Source organism: Vipera berus (genome assembly GCF_964194415.1).
Source record: "Vipera berus genome assembly, chromosome: 3".
Classification (NCBI taxonomy): domain Eukaryota; kingdom Metazoa; phylum Chordata; class Lepidosauria; order Squamata; family Viperidae; genus Vipera; species Vipera berus.
In genome coordinates this window covers 31,316,499-31,337,695 of record NC_138204.1, presented here as the reverse complement: position 1 = coordinate 31,337,695, position 21,197 = coordinate 31,316,499, and the positions used below count along the sequence as shown (strand labels likewise).

At 38.5% G+C, this 21,197-nt stretch overlaps 1 protein-coding gene across 2 annotated transcripts in view; it reads left to right on the top strand.

The window, feature by feature from the left end:
• Window positions 1-21,197, top strand: part of RALY (RALY heterogeneous nuclear ribonucleoprotein) — a 309,368-nt gene that overhangs the window by 243,875 nt on the left and 44,296 nt on the right. The gene's annotated exons all lie outside the window — the stretch shown is intronic.

Sequence of the window (21,197 nt, the reverse complement as noted above, 5' to 3'; positions counted from 1 at the left end):
CCAACCACCAAGAATGATAGACCCAAACTCATGATAACACCACATGACATCACCACCACACAACCATTCAAAAAGCAAATCCGAACCCACAATGATAATGAGGCACAACCACAAAACAGAAACCTAACTACAGCTGCAACATCAGCCACTTTAAACCCCTCCAAACCACACAATAAGCAAACTGACACCCACTATAAAAACATGGCACCACCACAAACACGAAGCCGAACAAAAGCAGCACAACTCACCAGCTCAGGTCTAAGGCTGGCAGCTGAGACCAGATATATATAACTGGAATCCCACGTGTAGACATTTGAAATCAGTAAAAATAAAAACAATAGACTCCGGGATATAAGAAAAAAGTCTTCTTTATTGCTGAGCTTTCATCAACTAGCTGTTGACATCATCAGAGCAAGGGCTGAATGATAAGGGAGTCAGTACATACACTTATATGGTAATTATAATGGTCAAATTGTGGAATGTGGGTGTGACAAGCTCACTCGTGTATAACCACAGTGGTTCCGGCTTTGCTGTAAAAGCCGGTCTCTGGTTGATAGTCAAAAGCTGCACCTACCAGCTGTTTGGCACATAAGCCTCGTCGCACCATGCGCAGTCATGCACTGGTTGATAGGCTGTTCGCTTGAAGTAGAGCCAAGGAGGTTCCCTCGTTCCCTCGTGTGCAGTCGCCGTGGGTTTGATTCTGCTGTGGAAGAAAGCAGATGTCCTCGTGGGACATTTATTTATTTTATTTATTTATTTAATTTAATTTTTATACTGCCCTTCTCCTGAAGGACTCAGGGCGGTGTACAGGGCAATACAATAAAATACAATATATAAAAATTAAAAAGATATTTAATTGTTGTTGTTGTTAGTTGCGAAGTCGTGTCCGACCCATCGCGACCCTATGGACAATGTTCCTCCAGGCCTTCCTGTCCTCTACCATCTTCTGGAGTCCATCTAGGCTCACACCTACTGCTTCAGTGACTCCATCCAGCCACCTCATTCTCTGTCGTCCCCTTCTTCTATTGCCCTCAATCTTTCCCAGCATTAGGCTCTTCTCCAGTGAGTCCTTCCTTCTCATTAGGTGGCCAAAGTATTTGAGTTTTAGCTTCAGGATCTGGCCTTCTAAAGAGCAGTCAGGGTTGATCTCCTCTAGGACTGACCGGTTTGATCGCCTTGCAGTCCAAGGGATATTTAATACAATAGCCCAATTTAATAAATTACAAAACATTAAAAAACCCCAAACCCATCAGACCAGGCCGGCTTGTTCAAATAAATATGTTTTTAGGTCACGTCGGAAGGAGCGAAGGTCGGGAGCCGTCCGGAGCTCCACCGGTAAATGGTTCCACAGGTCTGGCGCGCCCACAGAGAATGCCCTCCCCCTGGGGGCCACCAGTCGACACTCTTTCACCGACGGCACCCTAAGGAGGCCCTCTCTGTGGGAGCGCACTGGACGAAGGGAAGTTGATGCCGGCAGCAGATGTAAGTACACATGTAAGTACAATGAAACAAAAAATAACAGTCCAGATTAAACATCCCACAGAATCACTCACAGCTGACAAACATGACACTTGCCTTCATTCAAATACACCAAGTGCCCATGCACAACAAGACAGACACACACAGCAACCACACACCAAAAGAATTTTGAGATCCAGTAAACCAAGTCACACAACAAAGCCGATCTTACGGCAACCGGGTAAGGAAGCACGAGGTGGGGGGGAAATCACTTACATGTCCCACAAGGACATCTGCTTTCTTCCACAGCAGAATCAGACCCATGGCGACCGCACACGAGGGTACAAGACGACCTCCTTGGCTCTACTTTGAGCAAAGAGCCCATCAACCAGATGGAATAACAATAGCATCACATGGCTGGACGCAGGGAGGGCAGGTTGAGAGGATAAAAAAAGGCAGGGGAGGAGATACAACAACAAAGGGTAAGATTGACAGAGGTAGAAGGGGCAAAGAAAGGAACAACAGGAAGAAAGGAGATGCAGGACAGCTAGGATATTTACGGTTAGTTAGGATGAGCAGCCCTATCATACGATCAATGGGCACGGCACTGAGTCAATAAGGCTTAAAAAACAAACTCCCCACCCCCTAGCATTTACCCTGATGATGCTGGCAGTGGACCAGCGAAAGCTAGGTTGTTCTAGGTTTGTAAATAGTTGTTTTTATTATTATTTATTTGTACTATTGTAACAATAAACAGCTGTTTTATACAGTATTCTTCCCAGAGTTATACATACATACAGTGCTGTATTTTTTTCTTCCTTTCCTGCTTTTCTTAGGATTAATTTTACAGATGGGAATCCTCATGCCTGCATCTCTAAGAATAGCTGGGAGCAGAAGGGATAAAGAAGCTTTATCTGAATAGATGAGAAGTTAGGACAAAAAACAGTGTAAAGGGCTATGTAATGAGAGATTAAGCAGCACTGTGAAGGCCTTTACCCTGAAGTCTTTAGCCCCAAAAATGTTTAATCATAGTTATTAAACATATATCTGATTGGGTGCCTATTTCAACAAATAATGTGCTGCAGCAAAGGAAAGCAAATAAGGAAAATACAATAAGCATGTATCAAAAAATATTCTAGAATGCATAACCCCAAAACCACAACAATCCAACACAATTGTGCATGTGATAAATGTTTAAAAATTGCAATGCCAGAGCTGCTATCTTGATGTTTTTGCCCCATCCTCACTGATGCCCTTGGATGGAAAGTAAAGAAAACTCTCATATGAACAACATAAAGCATATACACTCAACCCCAGACTTATTAGTGTTCAATAGACATAACAAACCCTATCTCTGTAATAAATAGCTTCAACTTCTGTTGGTAGTATAGTAAACATAATTCTTTTCAATAAACAAAATTCATCTCATGTCAACTTAAGCTGAGAAATATCTTGATGGAAGATATTTCTTAGTAATAAATAACACAATAAACCTAAGCTTCTCCTTTTACACTAATACTTTTGGTTTGTGTTGATTGTGAAATAAGCAGAATTCTTTTCAAGTACATATTCTGGTTCTAACAATATTTCACCTCTACATCTGGATGAATCTAAGGATTTTTCACTGATTGTTGTCCTGTCAAGTGAAGTCAAGGAAATTGTAGGTCCACTAAAGAGAAAAGATGGCAAGGAAGAAACAGGCAGTAGAGACAAAGCAGAGCTGCTTAACTCATTCTTTGCATCAGTCTTCACACAAAAAGAAACCTACCAAAAACATAACTGTAAAAGACAGACTAGAGATAAATATTAAAATAAGCAAGAAAATTGTAAGAGAATACCTGTCTGATCTTGATGAATATAAATCACCAGGACCAGATGGTTTACATCCCAGAGTTCTGAAGGAGCTGGCAGATGTTATCTGAGAACCATTGTTATCATATCTTTAAAAAAACCTTGAAGCACTGGGGAACTACCAGAGGATTGGAAAAGAGCTGATGTGGTTCCCATCTTCAAAAAAGGGAAAAAAACAGACCCAGGAAACTACAAACCAATCAGCCTAACATCAATACTTGGGAAGATACTAGAAAAAATAATCAAAAAACAGATCTGTGAACATCTAGAAACAAATAAAAGTATAATTAGTAACCAGCACAGGTTTGTTAAAAACAGATCATGCCAAACCAATCTTATTTCATTCTTTGACAAAGTGACATCGAAATGCTGTGGACATAGTAAGCAAGGACTTCAGCAAGGCATTTGAGAAAGCAGACCACAACCTACTTCTTGGCAAGCTAGGGAAATGTGGGATAGACAGCATCACCACCAGATGGATTTGTAACTGGCTGACAAACTGTACTCAACAAGTAGTCCTTAATGGTAATATATCTACATGGAGAGAAGTAAGCAGTGGGATACCACAAGGTTCTATCTTAGGCCCAGTAATCTTGAATATCTTCATAAATGACTTAGATGAGGGAATAGATGGGGAACTCATCAAATTTGCAGATGACAGTAAGCTGGCAGGAATAGCCAACACCCCAGAAGATCTTGACAAATTTGAACAAAATGAATTTAAATGTGGAGAAAAGCAAAGTTTTATATTTAGGCAGGAAAAAATCAAAGGTATAAGTACAGATTAGGTGAGAGCTGGCTCAAAAACAGTAACTGTGAAAGGGACCTTGGAGTCCTAGTGGATGATCACTTGACTAGGATCCAGCAGTGTGCAGCAGCAGCCAAAAAAGCTAATACAATCCTGGGTTGTATAAACAGAGACATAGAATCAAAATCATGTGAAGTATTAGTACCGCTTTATAAATCCTTAGTAAGGCCACACCTGGAATACTGCATCCAGTTTTGGTCACCACTTTACAAAAAAGATGTTAAGACTTTGGGGGGAAAACTGCAAAGAAGAGCAACTAAGATGATTAAACGCCTGGAGACTAAAACATATGAAGAATGGTTGCAGGATTTGGGTATAGCCAGTCTAGAGAAAAGAAGGACTAGTGGGGACATGATAGCAGTTATCCAGTATTTAAGAGGCTGCCACAAGGAAGAGGTAGTCAATTTATTTTCCAAAGCACCAGAAGGCAAGACAGGAAATAATGGATGGAAACTAATCAAGGAGAGAAGCAACCTGGAATTAAGGAGAAACTTCCTAACAGTGAGGACAATTAACCAGTGGAACAGCTTGCCTTCAAATGTTGTGGGTGCTTCATCACTAGAGGTTTTTAAGAATAGACTGGATAGCTACTTGTCTGAAATAGTATAGGGCAGGGGTGTCAAACTGCTGGCCCGGGGGCTGGATGCATCATAGTGAAACCGCGCCCACCCCATTGCCGGCAATGGATACATCGCAACACATCACATGATGTTGCAAGTTTGACACCCCTGATATAGGGTCTCCTGCTTGAGCAGGGGGCTGGACTAGAAGACCTCCAAGGTCCCTTCCAACTCTATTCTGGTTGATTGATATTATAGCATCTAATCCATACTCTAAGTTTAAAGAGGTGCTCTTTTTTGTATTGGTGATGCAGTATGATGCAACATCTATGTCTATGTCATATTTCACACCCATAACAGATAGCCCTTGACAGCTTTGATTTACACTCCCAGCCCCGTGGGTTCCCACAGAGAGGGCCTCCTCAGGGTGCCTCCAGTCAGAGAATGTCGGCTGGTGGCCCCCAGGGGGAGGGCCTTCTCTGTGGGCGCTCCGGCTTTGTGGAACCAGCTGCCGGTTGAGCTCCGGATGGCACCGGATCTCCGCTCCTTCCGGCGCGGGTTAAAGACCCATTTATTTGAACAAGCTGGCCTGGCCTGATGGGGAATCACTTAGGGTTTTAATATTTATATATATTTTTTATTGTTTTTATTGTGGGCAATAATTTAATTCTTTTTTAACTTTTGTACTTTTGTAGTTTTAAGATATGCCCTGTTCACCGCCCTGAGTCCTTCGGGAGAAGGGCGGTATAAAAATTTAATAAATAAAATAAAATAAATAAATATAAGGAATGCAATATAATATTTATGTTGGCTTAAGGCTTCTCTGATTCTCATGTTGGCAAATTGAAAAATAATTTAGGGGCTCCAGCACAACTGTGTCGACATTTACCATCCAATCCTAATTGTTCAGTCAATTATGCGTTGGAAATAGAGAACATGGGGAGAGCAGGGCTATGAATGGAGTAAATGGGGTTGCAACATTTTGCTGAAAATTGCATCATTGGTCTCTGCATCAATTGCATTTGTATTATATTCTTCCAGAAACAGATATGATTTTCCTTTCTTTTTTACTTCTCACAAGCCTATGGGTTCATCAAGATAAGAGGTAGGTATTGAACCAAAATAAATTAGCAAACTTCCTGAGCAAGAGGAGATTGAAATTTAAGTGCCCCTGGTTCTGTTCTAAAGCTTTTGAAAGCAGCCCTCTAGCATGGAAACAGGGACATAGATCTTCCATTTGGATTGGAAATTGCTTTGAAGAACTAGCTCTGAAAAAATTGGAGATGGAGACCAAAAGAACTTAGTAGAACTTATTCTTAGGTGTTATGTGGAGCTGGACTTTTGATTTTACCCCATTTTTCCAGGACTGGGAAAACTTAGTCACTGATCTCTCTCTCTTTCTTTGCTAAGATCTTTTCTGAAGAGTTCCATCTGAATAATACAAAGAATACTAAGGACAGCAGATTCATCTGTATGACAAAACTAAGATGGTTCTTTGCAGCTCCACTCCCCTGCCAATTTATCAAGGGGTGGTAAGCTACAGTATCCCCAGAATGCAAGCTGGACATAAATTTAGAGATCCTCCATGAAGACTAGGTATAACTTAGTTCTCAACATTCATTTTGATAGTCAAACTGAGAAAACATCTGTGGGTCATAGTTTTTTTTCCCTTCCTGAAATTGGAAATATAGAAATGCAAATAAGAAGCACCTCCACTGTAAAATGATTAATGGACAAGCCTTAATTGGAACTTCTAAGAAATTCTCCTTGTTGGAGATTTCATTAACAAGTAAGTTTCAATGCCATTATAAAATTTTTGCAATGACAAAGCTGGAGATGGCTCCACACTATGTAACTTGAGAACATTCTCAACTTCATTCATGCAGCAACTGTGATTAAACATCACGGGAGAGCATGAAATACTTTCTGAGTTTCAAATTATTCCATATTTTGTGTAATAATATCAACATTACTGATATACTTTATCAATGTTCTTCTTCCTGAACCCAATTCCTTATAGCATGTAGATTCTGATGAAGTGCAATATATTCAACAATTCTTGTGATTCAGTAGTCATGTTACTTTTGACTATTTATGAGTTGATAGATGTCATTTTAACAGGATTTTTTTTTTGTTAGCAACTCCTTCTGTAAGCTCTTGCCTGTTTCAACTTTCATGGCTTCATCTTCAACTCCTTAGCTTTTTTCCAAGCATCAGGATCTTTTCCAGTGACTCTTCCCTTTACACTATGCGTTCAAAATGTTTTTGGCAAAGATGGTGACATTCTGAGCTATAGATTGTTCCTCTCATCCTCTGTAAATTATTAAAAACTATATCTAGACTGCTCATTAAAAATAATTGTAAACTTATAAAATACTAAGTTTGAAATGTTGTAGCAATAACAGTGCCTCCAGTGAGCTATCTCGTCTTATTTCATCTAGTACTAAATGATTTGATTTTTCTTGGGGTCCAAATTATTCTCAACATCAGTCCTCCAGCATTACAGTTCAACTCACCAATTTCAGCCTTCCACTCTCACATTCCTATGTACAACTGGGAAAATCACACACCTGACAGTATGTAAATTTGTTGTCAATGTGATGTCTTTGAACTTTAATCTCCAACAATAGAAAGACGTATAGAGAGAGGCTGACACCTCTCAGTTTCAAGCTTTATTCTCTTTGTTATTTCTTCATTTCCCAAATGTTATTATATTTTGTTGTTTCATATTATTATGCATGAAAACCTACAAAGGCCTGAAATCAGTCCTGCAAAAGGGTGACCTATGAAATATTTTTGAAAGAAACAGACAAAAAAAATCATACAATAAATCTTAGTGAGTTGATCCTCTTTCTATGCTTATGCATCCTGGTCGATTTTCTGCGCCTGAAAATTGTCTACGGTATTACGAAGAAAACGTTTAACTGCTTCTGGCTTCAAGCAATGTGCCTGAAAATTCCAACTCAGAGCCTTCTGGTTATACTTATGGAGACATTTCAATCCAATTCATACTGAAAAGAAATAAACAGATGCAAGCAGAGACCCAAGAGCACATGCAAAGGATTTTTTTTCTTCTATATGTCTTTGTAGATCAGATAAAGTGCTGCTGAGCAGCTTAAACGAAGGTGGTCTTGAATACTGACATCAAACTGAGAATTTTTTTAAATCACTTAAGAGTTTTTATTTAAAAAATTGATCTTCCCTAACATCCAAGCCAAACAAAAATGTAGAAATAAAGAAATAAATGGAGAGCCAATGTTTTATAAAATCATTTGGGATAGATATACCCTGAAGCATTTTGAATATTCAGCCAACATTCTCATCTTTCCCACCTTTCCTTCTTGTGACAAAATTCAAAAGGGCTGAGGAGAAGTTTAATGACTTTAGGTCTATTTATTACCCTTTAGCTATCTGGGATGCATCTGTCGAGATTACTTTGGGACCCAATATTTTTGCAATGCAGGGCATCATGTGTTTGTAAGGCACATAATAATAATGTCCTAGCACATTTGTTTTGTCAAAATAATGTTTTAGGTGTCCTTAAAACTTGCCTTCACCCAGTTAATGAACTAATCCAACAGAACTACAGTATTATTTGAAGCCTAGCAAAGAAGCTATACTGAAACATGTTTACTAAATTTAGCCCAAGGTATATATCTTCACAGGGTATATGCTTGTATCTAAACTGTTCTGGTAAAAGCACTCAAAGAAAATTTTGCCTACAACAATGCCAGATGTTGGTTAAATAAAAAGCACTTAATTTTTCTCCTAATTTTATAACAGGGCAATAGACCGCCTCACTATCAGTCTTAATGAACTATTCTGGAGCTTTTAAAATAATATATTCTGGGGAAAATATTTTAAAAATTAATAGTCTTTTTCCCCACTATTAAGATTTTGGGTGTGTGTGTGTGTCAAGATTATGCTAAGCAGGATTTACAGTATACTGACGTTGGTAAAAATCTGTATGGGTAATGCTAACTCGTCACACAACTTTATTTTCTATGTCCCTATTTATACATTTATATACACTGTTAAGTCACCTCCAGATTTCTTATAGAATAGAATAGAATAGAATAGAATAGAATAGAATAGAATAGAATAGAATAGAATAGAATAGAATAGAATAGAATAGAATAGAATAGAATAGAATAGAATAGAATAGAATAGAATAGAATAATAGAGTTGAAAGAGACCCCATACCATTTCAGGCAAATGGTTTTCCAGTCTCTTCTTAAAAAATTCCAGTGTTGGAGCATTCACAACTTCTGGAGGCAAGTTGTTCCACATTAATTGTGCTAACAGTCAGGAAATTTCTTCTTAGTTCTAGGTTGCTTCTCTCTTTGATTAGTCTTCTGCCAAATCTTCCTTAACTTGGCAATCTTGTTAAAGTTCTTGTGGGATCAAACTCTGTTGTCTTTCAACACTGTTCAATTCCATTCCTACTTTCCTGTCTATAATCTGGAATCTTGGCTTTGCTTGGACATCAATACGTCTTTGATTCTGAGTTACTGATTTCCTCTGCCTGCTTGTTAGCTGCAAACCAAGTCATACCACACTAGAAATATTATCTTGTTGGGCTGTGTATAATGTTCATTTAGTACCAGAAATGGACATAATTCTTAAACCTTTGAAAAGTTTATAAACAAGACTTTAGTTGACAGCATTTGATATTCAGTCTCTGAATATAGGCATTTAGTCTATACTTAACCCTTTGAAGGCTTTAAGCCTTGGTGGAGCAGTGGGCTAATGCCTCCTTAAGTAACACCAGCTGCCTGCAATTAGTGCAGGTTCGAGTCCCACCAGGCTCAAGATTGACTCAGCCTTCCATCCTTCTGAGGTAGGTAAAATGAGGACCCAGATTGTTGGGGGCAATAAGCTGACTTTGTAAAATGCCGCTTGGGGGGGGCGAAAGCCCTAATAAGCAGGCATATACATAGAATGAAGGCTATTGCTAAGCACATTGATTTGTGCTTCTTAGATTGTAAGCTGCCCTGAGTCTTCGGAGAAGGGCGGGATATAAATGGGATTAATATATATATAAAGGTAAAGGTAAAGGTTCCCCCGCACATGCGTGCTAGTCGTTTCCAACTCTAGGGGCCGGTGCTCATCTCCATTTGAAAGCCGAAGAGCCAGCGCTTGTCCGAGGACGTCTCCATGGTCATGTATATATATTGGACTAGGCCACGGGTGTCAAACTCGCAATGTCACGTGATGTATTGCAACATATCGCGACTTTTTTCCCATTGCCGGCAATGGGGTGGGCGTGGTTTTGGTGTTATGCATCCGGCCTGTGGGCCAGCAGTTTGACAGCCCTGGGCTAGACTAAGGAAACCCAGGTTTAAAATCTACCCTGTCTTGTAGAAATTCACTGGGTGACTTTAAGTTAATTACTCTCTCACACCTCAATCTATTTTACAAGGTAGCTGTTATGGGAGGAAAATGGAGGGGGGCAAAATTTAAATGTAGGTAAAGATCACTCTGCAGTACCAGTTGAAGTCATTCACAATGTCTCCATAGATTCTTTCAGTAGCAGACAGATTTTGAAATAGATGAGAAAAAACAGAAGGCAGCAAGGAATCGAGCAACTGAACTACTGAGATAGGGTTCTTCTGATCATTACACCTTTAGAAGTTTTAAACTGATTATGAATGCCTTCAGAAGTCATGGGTGCTCTATCACTGGAGGCTTTTAAGAAGAGATTGGATAACTACCTGTGTGAAATGGTATAGAATCTCCTGCTTGAGCAGGGGGTTGGACTAGAAGGCCTCCAAGGTCCCTTCCAACTCTGTTATTCCGTTATATTACTGGACATAACCTTTGATCATTCTTGTTATGTATCCAGGTGAAACAGAGGTTCAAACTGATTGGCCGGCTGCTCACCTGGCCAGGTATAAAAGGAGGGCAGGTAACCCCTATTCCCCAGTACAGTCACTTCCACCGAATAAAGATCTGCCATGCTGTACTCATCTTCTCGGCGTCCTTCCTGCTCTCCAGAACCCACGACATAATAATTCTGTTTTTATGTGTTTGGTTGACAAAAGTGTTTTTTAGTTAATAGTATTAACCAATATTTTATGTTCCTTCTGAAAAGACTCCTTCCCACTATCAGAAGATGCAATGAAAAACTACCTACTTATCTGGCTTTAAAGGGGGAATGGAATCAAATGCAGTTAATATAATAATTGCTGGGATTGACATGCAGGAATGTGCTATTCTAGTCTTGTCCTGCTTGTGGACTTTTCAGGGCATCAGACCAGAAACTGGAAGAACAGAAGGCCGAACTAGATCATATTTGGTCTCTTCCAAACCCATTCTTCACTTTATTGGATATATAGTCTCCAGCTTTCATTACCTGGAATGGTCTGAAATTTTTTGCCTCTAAATGGTACATTTGGGGACTCAGCCAGGGGGTGTTGGTCTAGTCACAACACAGGAGCTTGTATCAGAAGCTGCTAGTTGTCACTGTCTTGACTTCTTCCTGCTTCATATGCTCTGATTATTTTAGGAATACAGAATACAGAATAAATTTGTTCTATTTTGATCCCTCTCTGTTTCTCTTTGTGTTGTTCCAGGTGGTTTGGAAATAGGAGGTTTGCTGTTATTGTTTAAAAAGCATGTTAGATTCATGGGATGTTTGTTGTTGTGTAGATAACATGTTAGGTTCAAATGTGTGCAATATAAGCCCAGCTAATTGAGGAGAATAAAACTGTTTTATCCTTACTCAAATCCACAATTAACCCATGTTTGTTATGCTTATCACATTTGGCATGAAGAAAATTAAAAACAATTTTATACAATAAGACCACTATTAATTTTAAATTACATATTTTAATCTGATTCCCTCTTTTAGGGTACTGTAGTTCTAATATTGCTGTTGTGGCCATATTTTAACATCCAAATAAATAATCAGCCAATCATCTGGCAAAGAAATTCATTATTGCTTTCCTAGGCATTGGTCATACCTATTGAGATGACTTCATGGAATAATAATTATTGCTTTCTTGTAAGTGGAAAAGCAACTATAACTGCCTATTTCTTCTAGAAACTTGTCAGTCACAAGTATAGCTATTTGCTATACTTCAGATCTGAAAAATTCCTCAACCACTGAAAGCGAGGAAGAATTAATATCAGGCTCATAAACTGAAAAGGTGAAAGAAACAAGGATCACACAGTAACACATATTTATTTCTTAATTTGTATGTCTCACATGTGGAGATTTCAAGAACCAGGTGAGCGTTGGAGACCAATCCAGAACTGTAAATAGCTGAGCCAGTGTGTGTCTCCCACTGCACATTCCCAGTGTAATAATGACACCTTCAGTCTAATAGAAAACCCACAGATGCTTTCACCATGCCCTGAACTCTGTACTACAAGCATGCAGGAAGCCAATTTAAATTAGTGGTGCTGTTGAAACATCTAATTAGTTGAAATGTAATTTTAATCTTGTTTGTAATTCCTATATGTATAATGAACTCTGATCTTAATCTACTGAAGTGGTCATACTTCCATAATTGAAACTAAGATCAATTATAAGTTAATTATACAGCTGACAAGTTGCCAAGTTGGCAAGACTCACCTGCCAATTTTGCATTCTTGATATATGCACAGATGTTGTTTTCTGTGAGTCCTTATTAACCCAAGGAATTGGGTGGGAAAGGGGCCGGGGGAATCTGATGGATAGGATGGCTGTGGAGATTCTCTAGGACATGGATGTCCCAAAGGTACTTTTTCCAAAAGGCAACTAGACTTTCTTGGCTAACCTTTCTTGGTTCCTTTTGGAAAAAGCGTCTTTGGGATTGATTGGCAGGACTATTTTACTTTAGTGTTTTCATTACATGAGCAATGGTGATAGGATCTGGAGTTGTGGTATATTATTGGATGACTCAATTGCAGGGAAGAAGATTCAATTGGTCATTGCTTGTGATAAGCAGTGATGGCAGCCTTGGATCAGATCATGTCTATGCAGCCTCTCTGTCCATGTGGATCCTGAAGGGTCCTATGGTTTTTGGAGCAGTTCTAAGAGATGAAATAAGCAAGGGCTGCCTAGAGCACCACTGGAAGAAGACAAAGAGCAATTCTGACTGAGCACAGATACAAGTCTGTACTAAGGATTATCTTAATAAATGATAAGGGCAGCAAAATATATTTAGTGCTCTGCCTTTACTGCATCCTAGATAGCTGCACAACAACCCTATTTGTGTTGATAAGGTCATTTGGATCTGGTCAGAGTTAAACTCTGGCTGTGCTAGGACTGATTCTTGTCCAGTTAATTTGAATAACAGAATAACAGAGTTGGAAGAGACATTGGAGGTCTTCTAGTCCAATCCCCTGCTCAAGCAGCAGACCCTATACCATTCCAGTCTCTTTTTAGAAGCCTCCAGTGATGGAGCACCCACAACTTCTGAAGGCAAGCCATTCCACTGGTTTATTGTTCTCACTGTTCTCCTTAGTTCTACATTGCTTCTCTCCTTGGTTAGTTTCCATCCATTGTGTCTTGTCTTGCCTTATAGTGCATTGGAAAATAAGTTGACACCCCGTTCTTTGTGGTAGTCCCTCAAATATTGTAACACTACTATCATGTCACCCCTAGTCCTTCTTTTCTCTAGACTAGACATACCCAATTCCTGCAACTGTTCTTCATATGTTTTAGACTCATCTGTGCTGAGTTCAATCTGGTTATTCCTGAGGAAATGGACAGTCCTTGTGCTGTTGAATTTTGTGTGTCCAGCAAGGATTCCTGAGAGGTGACAGGATCTTCATAAAGTTTATTGTGTTTTTTTAATTTTGGTTTTTCACCCAGAGTTCCTTCTGGTAGACGAGCAGCTATATAAAGCTATCTAATAAATAAATAATGAATGAATTACTCTCACAAGAAAGACACTCAATTTCAGATTTAAATCTGAAAATAGTCAATAATTAATAGCAAGGGAAGAATCAGAAATATCAATCTCTTTCTACCCCTTGCTCAGTCCATCCTCAATTTGTTTGGTTCTTCATACTCCTATGAATTTGCTTGTTAATGTTGGCCTTCTTTTCTCTTCCCATTGCAGTGGTTCATTACCTGGTGATTGACAGTTGGCTGCAAGATCAATTAAAAAAAATCTAATTTTGTGAATAAAATATAACTTAGCTCCTAGGTAACATTTCTGCGGCATGTTCAATCACAGATGATACACACACACACAAACACAAAACCACACACACTTCTGATTCATATCAATTGACCGAAGCTGTAAACAAAACATATATGGTAGTGGCCAGCCAAAGAGTATGCTGTGGTGCATGGCAACACAGAAATAAGAATGCCAATATTAAGTATAGCATTTTCCCAAGATTTATTTATTTATTTATTTATTTTATTTAACTTATATACCGCCCTATTCCCGTAGGACTCAGGGCGGTTTACAGGGCAATTAATTAAGATGCACTTCTTTGTAAGATATGTGCTAAAATCCAACCTTTTGTGAAAGATCTAGGACAGTTTTCCTTTTAGCTTATAACATTGGTCTTGTACATCCTTCCTTCAGCTCAATCCAGTTCCACGTATATAAAGACAAATAAAGACAAATCAACATGATTAAGGAATTTGAGAAGCTCCCCTAGATGTACAGATTGCAGTGAGTGAGGTATTCAGTTTGGATAGGTGTTTGGATAGGTAAAAAGAGGCAGGACAGAGGTATATAAAAGCAGGTATGGTATGTAACTCTAATTAGAGATTTCCTCACACACATAGAAAATGAATTAATCTATCTAAACTAAATGCAGGCAGATGAATGGCCAATAAAAGGAAATACTTTACAGAGTACTTTAGAATTAATCTATGTAATTCGCTTCCATCAGATATGTTGATAAATCCATTTGAATGACTTTAAGGGGGAACTAAACAAATCCATTGTTCTATTCTGATGATTAGTCCTGATGTGTATACTGTCTCCTGAATCATACATATGGTATATCATAATGCTAAGGAGTAACTGTGGACAATGGCAAATCACAGATTTTCCATGCCCATGGGTTTCCTGAATCCAGCTGGTCGGGTGCTGTGAGATACAAATGTTGGACTAGATGGCTTTTGTGTTAATCCAACTACATTTTTATATTGTCTTATGCTATCATACTTAAGAAAGTAACAGTGGCTTTCATTGTTATATCTATTGTCAGCAAAGTGTTAAAATCAAGGTTTGTTGGACTCCTTTCCAGTCTCAGTACATTACAGAGATGACTGATGTCCCTTTTTTCCCTCTTCCCTTCTGAGTTTATTTGCCATTGTTGTTATTCTATCTTGTGATGCTTTATGTGTGTGCATATGTGTTTTCTATAATTCTTTGTTTCAACAAAATGCTTCAACAATTATAAGCTGCCTGGAGTTGTTGGGAGTTGGGCGGTACATATACTTAATAAATTATAGTTGGTTGCACAAATATATAGAGTGGATTTGACACTTTTTATCTACCTATTGAATCCTTCCCAACAATCTGGGATAGACAGATGTTGTTGATAGTGTTAAAGACATCATCGCAGGATGTAAGCTGTTCCATGTAAAGCTGCCTTTTGCAATTGAGTGGTGATTTTGTCAGTGCCAATGTGCTCAAGTGATGCTCCAGATGCTTTGGTACTATGTTTGTCTCTTTCAATTCTAAAGGCTCAGTACCCTTTGGCTTTTTCATTTTCTATTACTTTGTCAATTTTGTGGACCCACCAGTTCTTGTTTCTAGGCAAGTGCTATTTCTTGCAAATATTCCAATGCACCATTGTTGCTACTTTGTCATACCATTGTTTATAATCAATCTGTGTGATCTACTTGCAGCAGCTAACTAGGTAGTTCATGCTTTCTTCAGCTTCTTTACAAAGATCACATTTGCTATCTGTTGCTGTCTTCTCAATTCTGGCTTTGTAAAAATTAGTTCTTAAGACCTGGTCTTTTGCAGCAGGAATCCAACCCTTCTGTTGTTGTTTTTTTAATTTTCTTGCTTTTATGATTATCTGCTTTGCCTGCTATTTTTTTTTAAATGTACTGGCAGTGTAATACTTTGCCTTGCCATGTCTCCATCCTATTCTTCATTTGTCTTTCTTATAGGCCAGTTTGGTGTCTCCAGTACTCAGTAAGCCTTCATGGTATACTACCTTCAGCGCATCATCTTCACAGCAAAACCATTAATCTGCTTCTCTTAAGCTTACCTGATGATTATTAAATTACTAGTTAGTATGACAATAATGGCAACAGGAAAAATAGTAAAGTAGTATGAAAAGTAATAACATCCTTCTAAAACACAACATTATGCATTATTTAGGCTGAATCAAACATTTGTATGGCTTTACCCCAGCATTTGTAAACAATGTTTTCTCTCCAGCAATGAATTTTACCATGAATGAGTGAGTTCTATTTTCTAATGATGCACTCTTGGTTTTGAGATGCCATTATGTGGTTAAGCATACAGTTTCTCCATTTGCTCACAGAAACAAGTTAATGTTTTTGCTAAGACAAACTATAATTTATTGAATGTGGAGTGGAAACTAGCACAGTCTCTTAGGCTTTTAACAAGTGTCCAGAAGGTGTTTGCAATCAATCAAGCCAAACCTCAGTGTAAACTGATACTCTGGAGTGAAAAATAACTCACTCCATTCCACTCTTTTCTTTCGTCTTGTTAAAAGAATTGGGATGACAAGAAAGAAGGAAAGCTTATCAGACGCTGGATTTATTGCTAACTCATTGTTCAGATGGAAACCTTAGATTCTTCTGGCTGAGGAATTCTGGGAGTTGAAGTCCACAAGTCATAAAAGGGCCAAGTTTGAAGACCCCTGTTCTAAGGCTTAGAAGAACGTGGCATTGTACACCAGCATTTTGTGAAAAGGATCCCATGCAGTAAACAGGCAGAAAAGAAAACAGCACCATATCCATATTTGTCTTTTAATAGAGGCATGCAAGAATTTTGTTTGGCAAGTTTTTATTCATCAGAAATAAAATGGGAAGAGCTTGAGATTTATGGACAAGGGAACAAAACTGATACCGGGATAAAGCAAATTTTTACCCTCCAGATTTTTGAGGGATTTCAAACTCCATTAACCCTGGTCATCACATTTTAAAAAAAAAAATAACCCTTAAATTAACTCTGGTCACCACGATACAAAAAATATGCCGAGACCCTAGAAAGAGTGCAGAGAAGAGCAACTAAGATGATAAAGGGTCTGTAGGATAAATCACAGGAAACCATATGTCTAGCCTAGTAAAGAGAAGAATTAAGAGAGAGATGATAGCTGTCTTCTAGTACATGAGGGGCTGCCACAGAGAGGTGGGGGTTGATTTATTTTCCACAGCTCCTGACAAGAAGCAACAGGTGGAAGCTCATTAAAGAGAGACCCATCCTATAACTAAGGAGAAACTTCCTGACAGTTTGAGCAATTAATCAATGGAACAGCTTGCTTGCCAAAGTTGCAGGTGCACCATTGCTGGAAGTTTTCAAGAAAGGATGGGACAAACATTTGTCTGGGATGATCTAACATCTCCTGCCATGGGCAGGAAGGTCGGACTAAAAGACCTCCAAGGTCCCTTCCAGCCTTATGACTCTATGATTCTAACCCTATCTAGCATAGCCAATGGCAATACGTTATTTTGTTGTGGCCTAACAGCTTATGTATTTCTGAAAGGCATGGAGGCTTGGAGCACTTCTCTTAAGAATCTGTCTTCCTTTGAATCTTTGTGTATCAAGTCAAGTTTATAGTGCCAAATTTGAATTGCTGTCTTTTTTTTTTCTTCCCATTTTCAGTAGTTGCATTGCAGGCAGGCAACTCAAGATGTCTTCTGTTGGAAAGAGCTATAGTCACTTAATTTGATGGGTAAAAACTAAATTAAGATTTTTGTCTTGTTTTACTTTGTGAAAAGGAGTAGCTGCCGTGTTCTCAGTTATAGGGGATTCTTCAGTTATAGGGGATTCTACAGCTAAATTCACTGCAGATCATATTGCCTGGTCTCAGAAAAGCTATGGAGGATCAGGTCTGGATAAAACCTCAGTGGGGAACCACCAGGAAATTTCTGGAGAAATTGTAAAATATCCTAGAAATAGAAAACAGCAAACCCTGTCATACTGTCACCAAGAAAACAGTGTTGTTACCAAGAGTCCAGCTGGACTTAGAAAGGCTGAAATTGCATAGCTTTAAAGTTGGAACTACTGGTAACATGTTTATGCCTTTCTTATCCTGCAATAAATTCAGGGCAACAATTTGAATCTTAATATGGAGATTGCATTGCACTTGTGTTAAAAGCACCGAGGTGCTTCCAGAAGGAAAGGATTAGCCAGTGACATCACCATCACCTTGGGGATGCCCAGTCGGAGCTGGAGAGAAGGACAGGAGCTCAACCCCATCCCACAGCAACACTCAAGTCTTAACCTCCAACCCAGAATCCCAACCACGCAAGGCACTGTGCTCCCAATATGGAGAAAGAAGAGGATCTAATTCTTTGCTTCCTGAAAGGAACTAAATCAGATCAGCAACTTAGAATGTTTTTAAAAGGATATATTGAAAAAAGCTTAGGGAGAGAGATGGGTGCAAAATGAGTCAATCTTTTTGGAGTGATTTCCAGCTAACAACTTTTAGCAGAAGACACAATCTTTCTAAATAGTCATACCCCATTATATACACAAGCAAAATCATATTAAATAAAGTTAATGTAAATATTCTAGTCTGATTGACTCAGCCTTCCATCCTTCCGAGGTAGGTAAAATGAGGACCCAGATTGTTGGGGGCAATTAAGCTGACTTTGTAATAATGCCGCTTGGGGTGTGTGTGAAAGCCCTAATAAGCAGGCATATACATAGAATGAAGGCTGCTGCTAAGCTTGTAAGCCGCCCTGAGTCTTCGGAGAAGGGCGGGATATAAATGGAATTAAAATAAAATAAATAAAATAAATTCCATATCACTACTTTCAGAACTAGTCTCCCTTGAAGTCATTTTAATAAGAGGTGGTTAATATTACTATTCCATTACAAACATTCACCATACATCATCAGTACTTGCGCACGTACATGCCCCAGTCACTCTTACTATGAATAAAGGATTCCAACCAGAATGACTAATGGGCTCTCTGGAACAAATGAGTATTCAGGTTCTTGTTTCATGAGTCTTGATTTTTAGAATTACTAACAGGGGCCTGAGACACTCATACTGATTATGCGTTGCTGCATCACGAGGAGTGAAATATGAAGTCTGGCTCTATATTCTGTTCAGATTGCATCCTCAGAGTGCAAATCCATCTGGATTGCTCTGGGGCATGAATCATTTATAAAGCATGAGAACAATGGGAAAGGTGAATCTGATTTGCTCGGTGGTATTCCAAGGCTAGCACTGCTCCCTATATTAAAACAAGTGTTCGTCCACCTCTTTAAGATGGTTTATAATCAAAATTGTAGGCAGGTGACTCTTGCTAGAGGGCAGAATTGCTTGAGCAAACATGGCAAATGCCCAGGAAGGACAGGATTTGAGCAGGGTGCAATGAAGAGCAGCAAGAAGATGCTGCTTCTTAATCTATAAATGAATGTAGATGGAGGTAGACTGAAAGAATGCTGCAAGCCTCCTTGGTCCTTAGCCTACAAAATTTGCTCCTTGGAACTGGCTATATTTAGACAAAAGAAATTGAAATAGTTAAACACTTTCTTCCTCAATGCAACAAGGAAGAATCTGCTTGGCTCCAGGCCTGGAAATATTAAGAAGGAAATATGGTATTTGGTTTTACATATCTTAACGGCGGCAAAGATGGGGTATGCTCAATTTTGGAAGGCAAATCATACCCCGCCGGATGAAGTTATAATTAGGAGAATACTTGATTGTGCAGAAGCAGACACATTGACCAAGAAGTTGAAGGGTAAAGAAGAGACACCAGCATTTCTATCATGGAATAAATGGTATATTTGGATGGATAAAAGATTAAAGAAATGAAGGGTGGCTTGGAGGTTGGTCAAAAATGAAGTGATATAGCCTTTGTTAATGAATAAGCTTTGAAGTTGGATGGTTATAAGAGACTTAATGAGTGGAATATAATTGTTAGTTTAGAAGTAGATATAATGTGAAATTTTTGAAATGGTTTTCAATTTTTTGATTTCTTCGTTTTTTGTATATTGTAAATGTTTTTTTTGTCTTTGTCGGTGTATGGTGTGTTTTTAACATGAAATGTAAATAAAGATTTATTTTTAAAAAAGAAAGAAAGAAAGAAACTTTAATAAAGGAAACTTGTGGAAAGGCAGGGAAAAGAGGTAATTTCAAGAAAAAAGAAATGTGGTCATCTTTTTCCTATCCCACCTCTCAAAGATGCACCCTGAATTTCCACTAGTACCTTAACAAACCTATATAGTATATAGCAAATTCTTATTTAGCAATAAAGACACCAAGAAAGGAAGTAATTGCATTTATGTATTGGGCTCTTTTCTGAATGATGTTGCCATGCTCAAAATATGTGTTACTAATAGATTCAGTTTTCTTCATCATCCTGTTGTTGCATATCTCATGTTCATATTTCTAATGGTGTACATGTGCCATAGGAACATATGTTAATTGTTGTTAACCTTGTCTTTCCCCAATAAATCTTGACAGTCCTGTTTGGAAGAAGGCATTTTTTTCCAGCATGATTTTAAAAGGGGGAGGGGTTTATAGGTGGCTATTTGAGATGAGTGAAGAAGCTTTGATTGCAGGATGGAGAGAAATCAATTCACAAATTCAGTATTTATGTCCTTAAAATATAACACAAAGCTACTAAGGAGAATATGCATAAATGTTCATAGCTTTCCTTATTGAAAGTCCTAAATGATTAATTACAGAATATCATAGAGCTTTCCACCCACTGCTTGAGTCAACAGAAAACTGTACTAGCATGCAGTTTTCTGCTTCCACTTGTGATTCCTGCCCCTAAGTCATTACCAAATGTGCCATCTGGATTGTGCCTATGTAGTGTGATAGGCAAAGAAACTGGTTGAATCCTCCACCTCATTGTCCTCTTCTGAACTTAAATAACCAATGGGGGAAAGCTGCTAATCAAAATACTACCACAGCAATGGGATTAGTTAGACTGTCCTTCATCTTTAAGCCCCTTCCTGATTGTTTTTCCCCACATCATGCTACCATAAACCAAGCAGTAAGAGGGTCTCTGGATAAACAGACAAGTGCCACCCTGAGTGCAATGAGTTTTTATAGAGTTTTCCATAGAGTTTTTATTGAGTTTTATTCCAATGGATTGGGGCTTCATTATTTTTATAGTTTTGAGCACCATCGGCATTGTTATTCTAGGCAATTATATAACTATTTTAAAATAACTAAATAAAGTGGGGGTGATAAGAGGCATTGAGCCCCAAACAGCACATTTATTTAGAATTTCTCTCATTCATTTATATAGGAAACAAATGCCAACTTTCAGATTATTCTGTGTTTTATTCAGGTGTCAGTGGGAATTGGTCCTGTCATTCCAGTAATTTACTAGTCCAGCTTCGCACTAAACTAAGAAGAATCACAAAGTGAAAGAATTTGTAGCACTG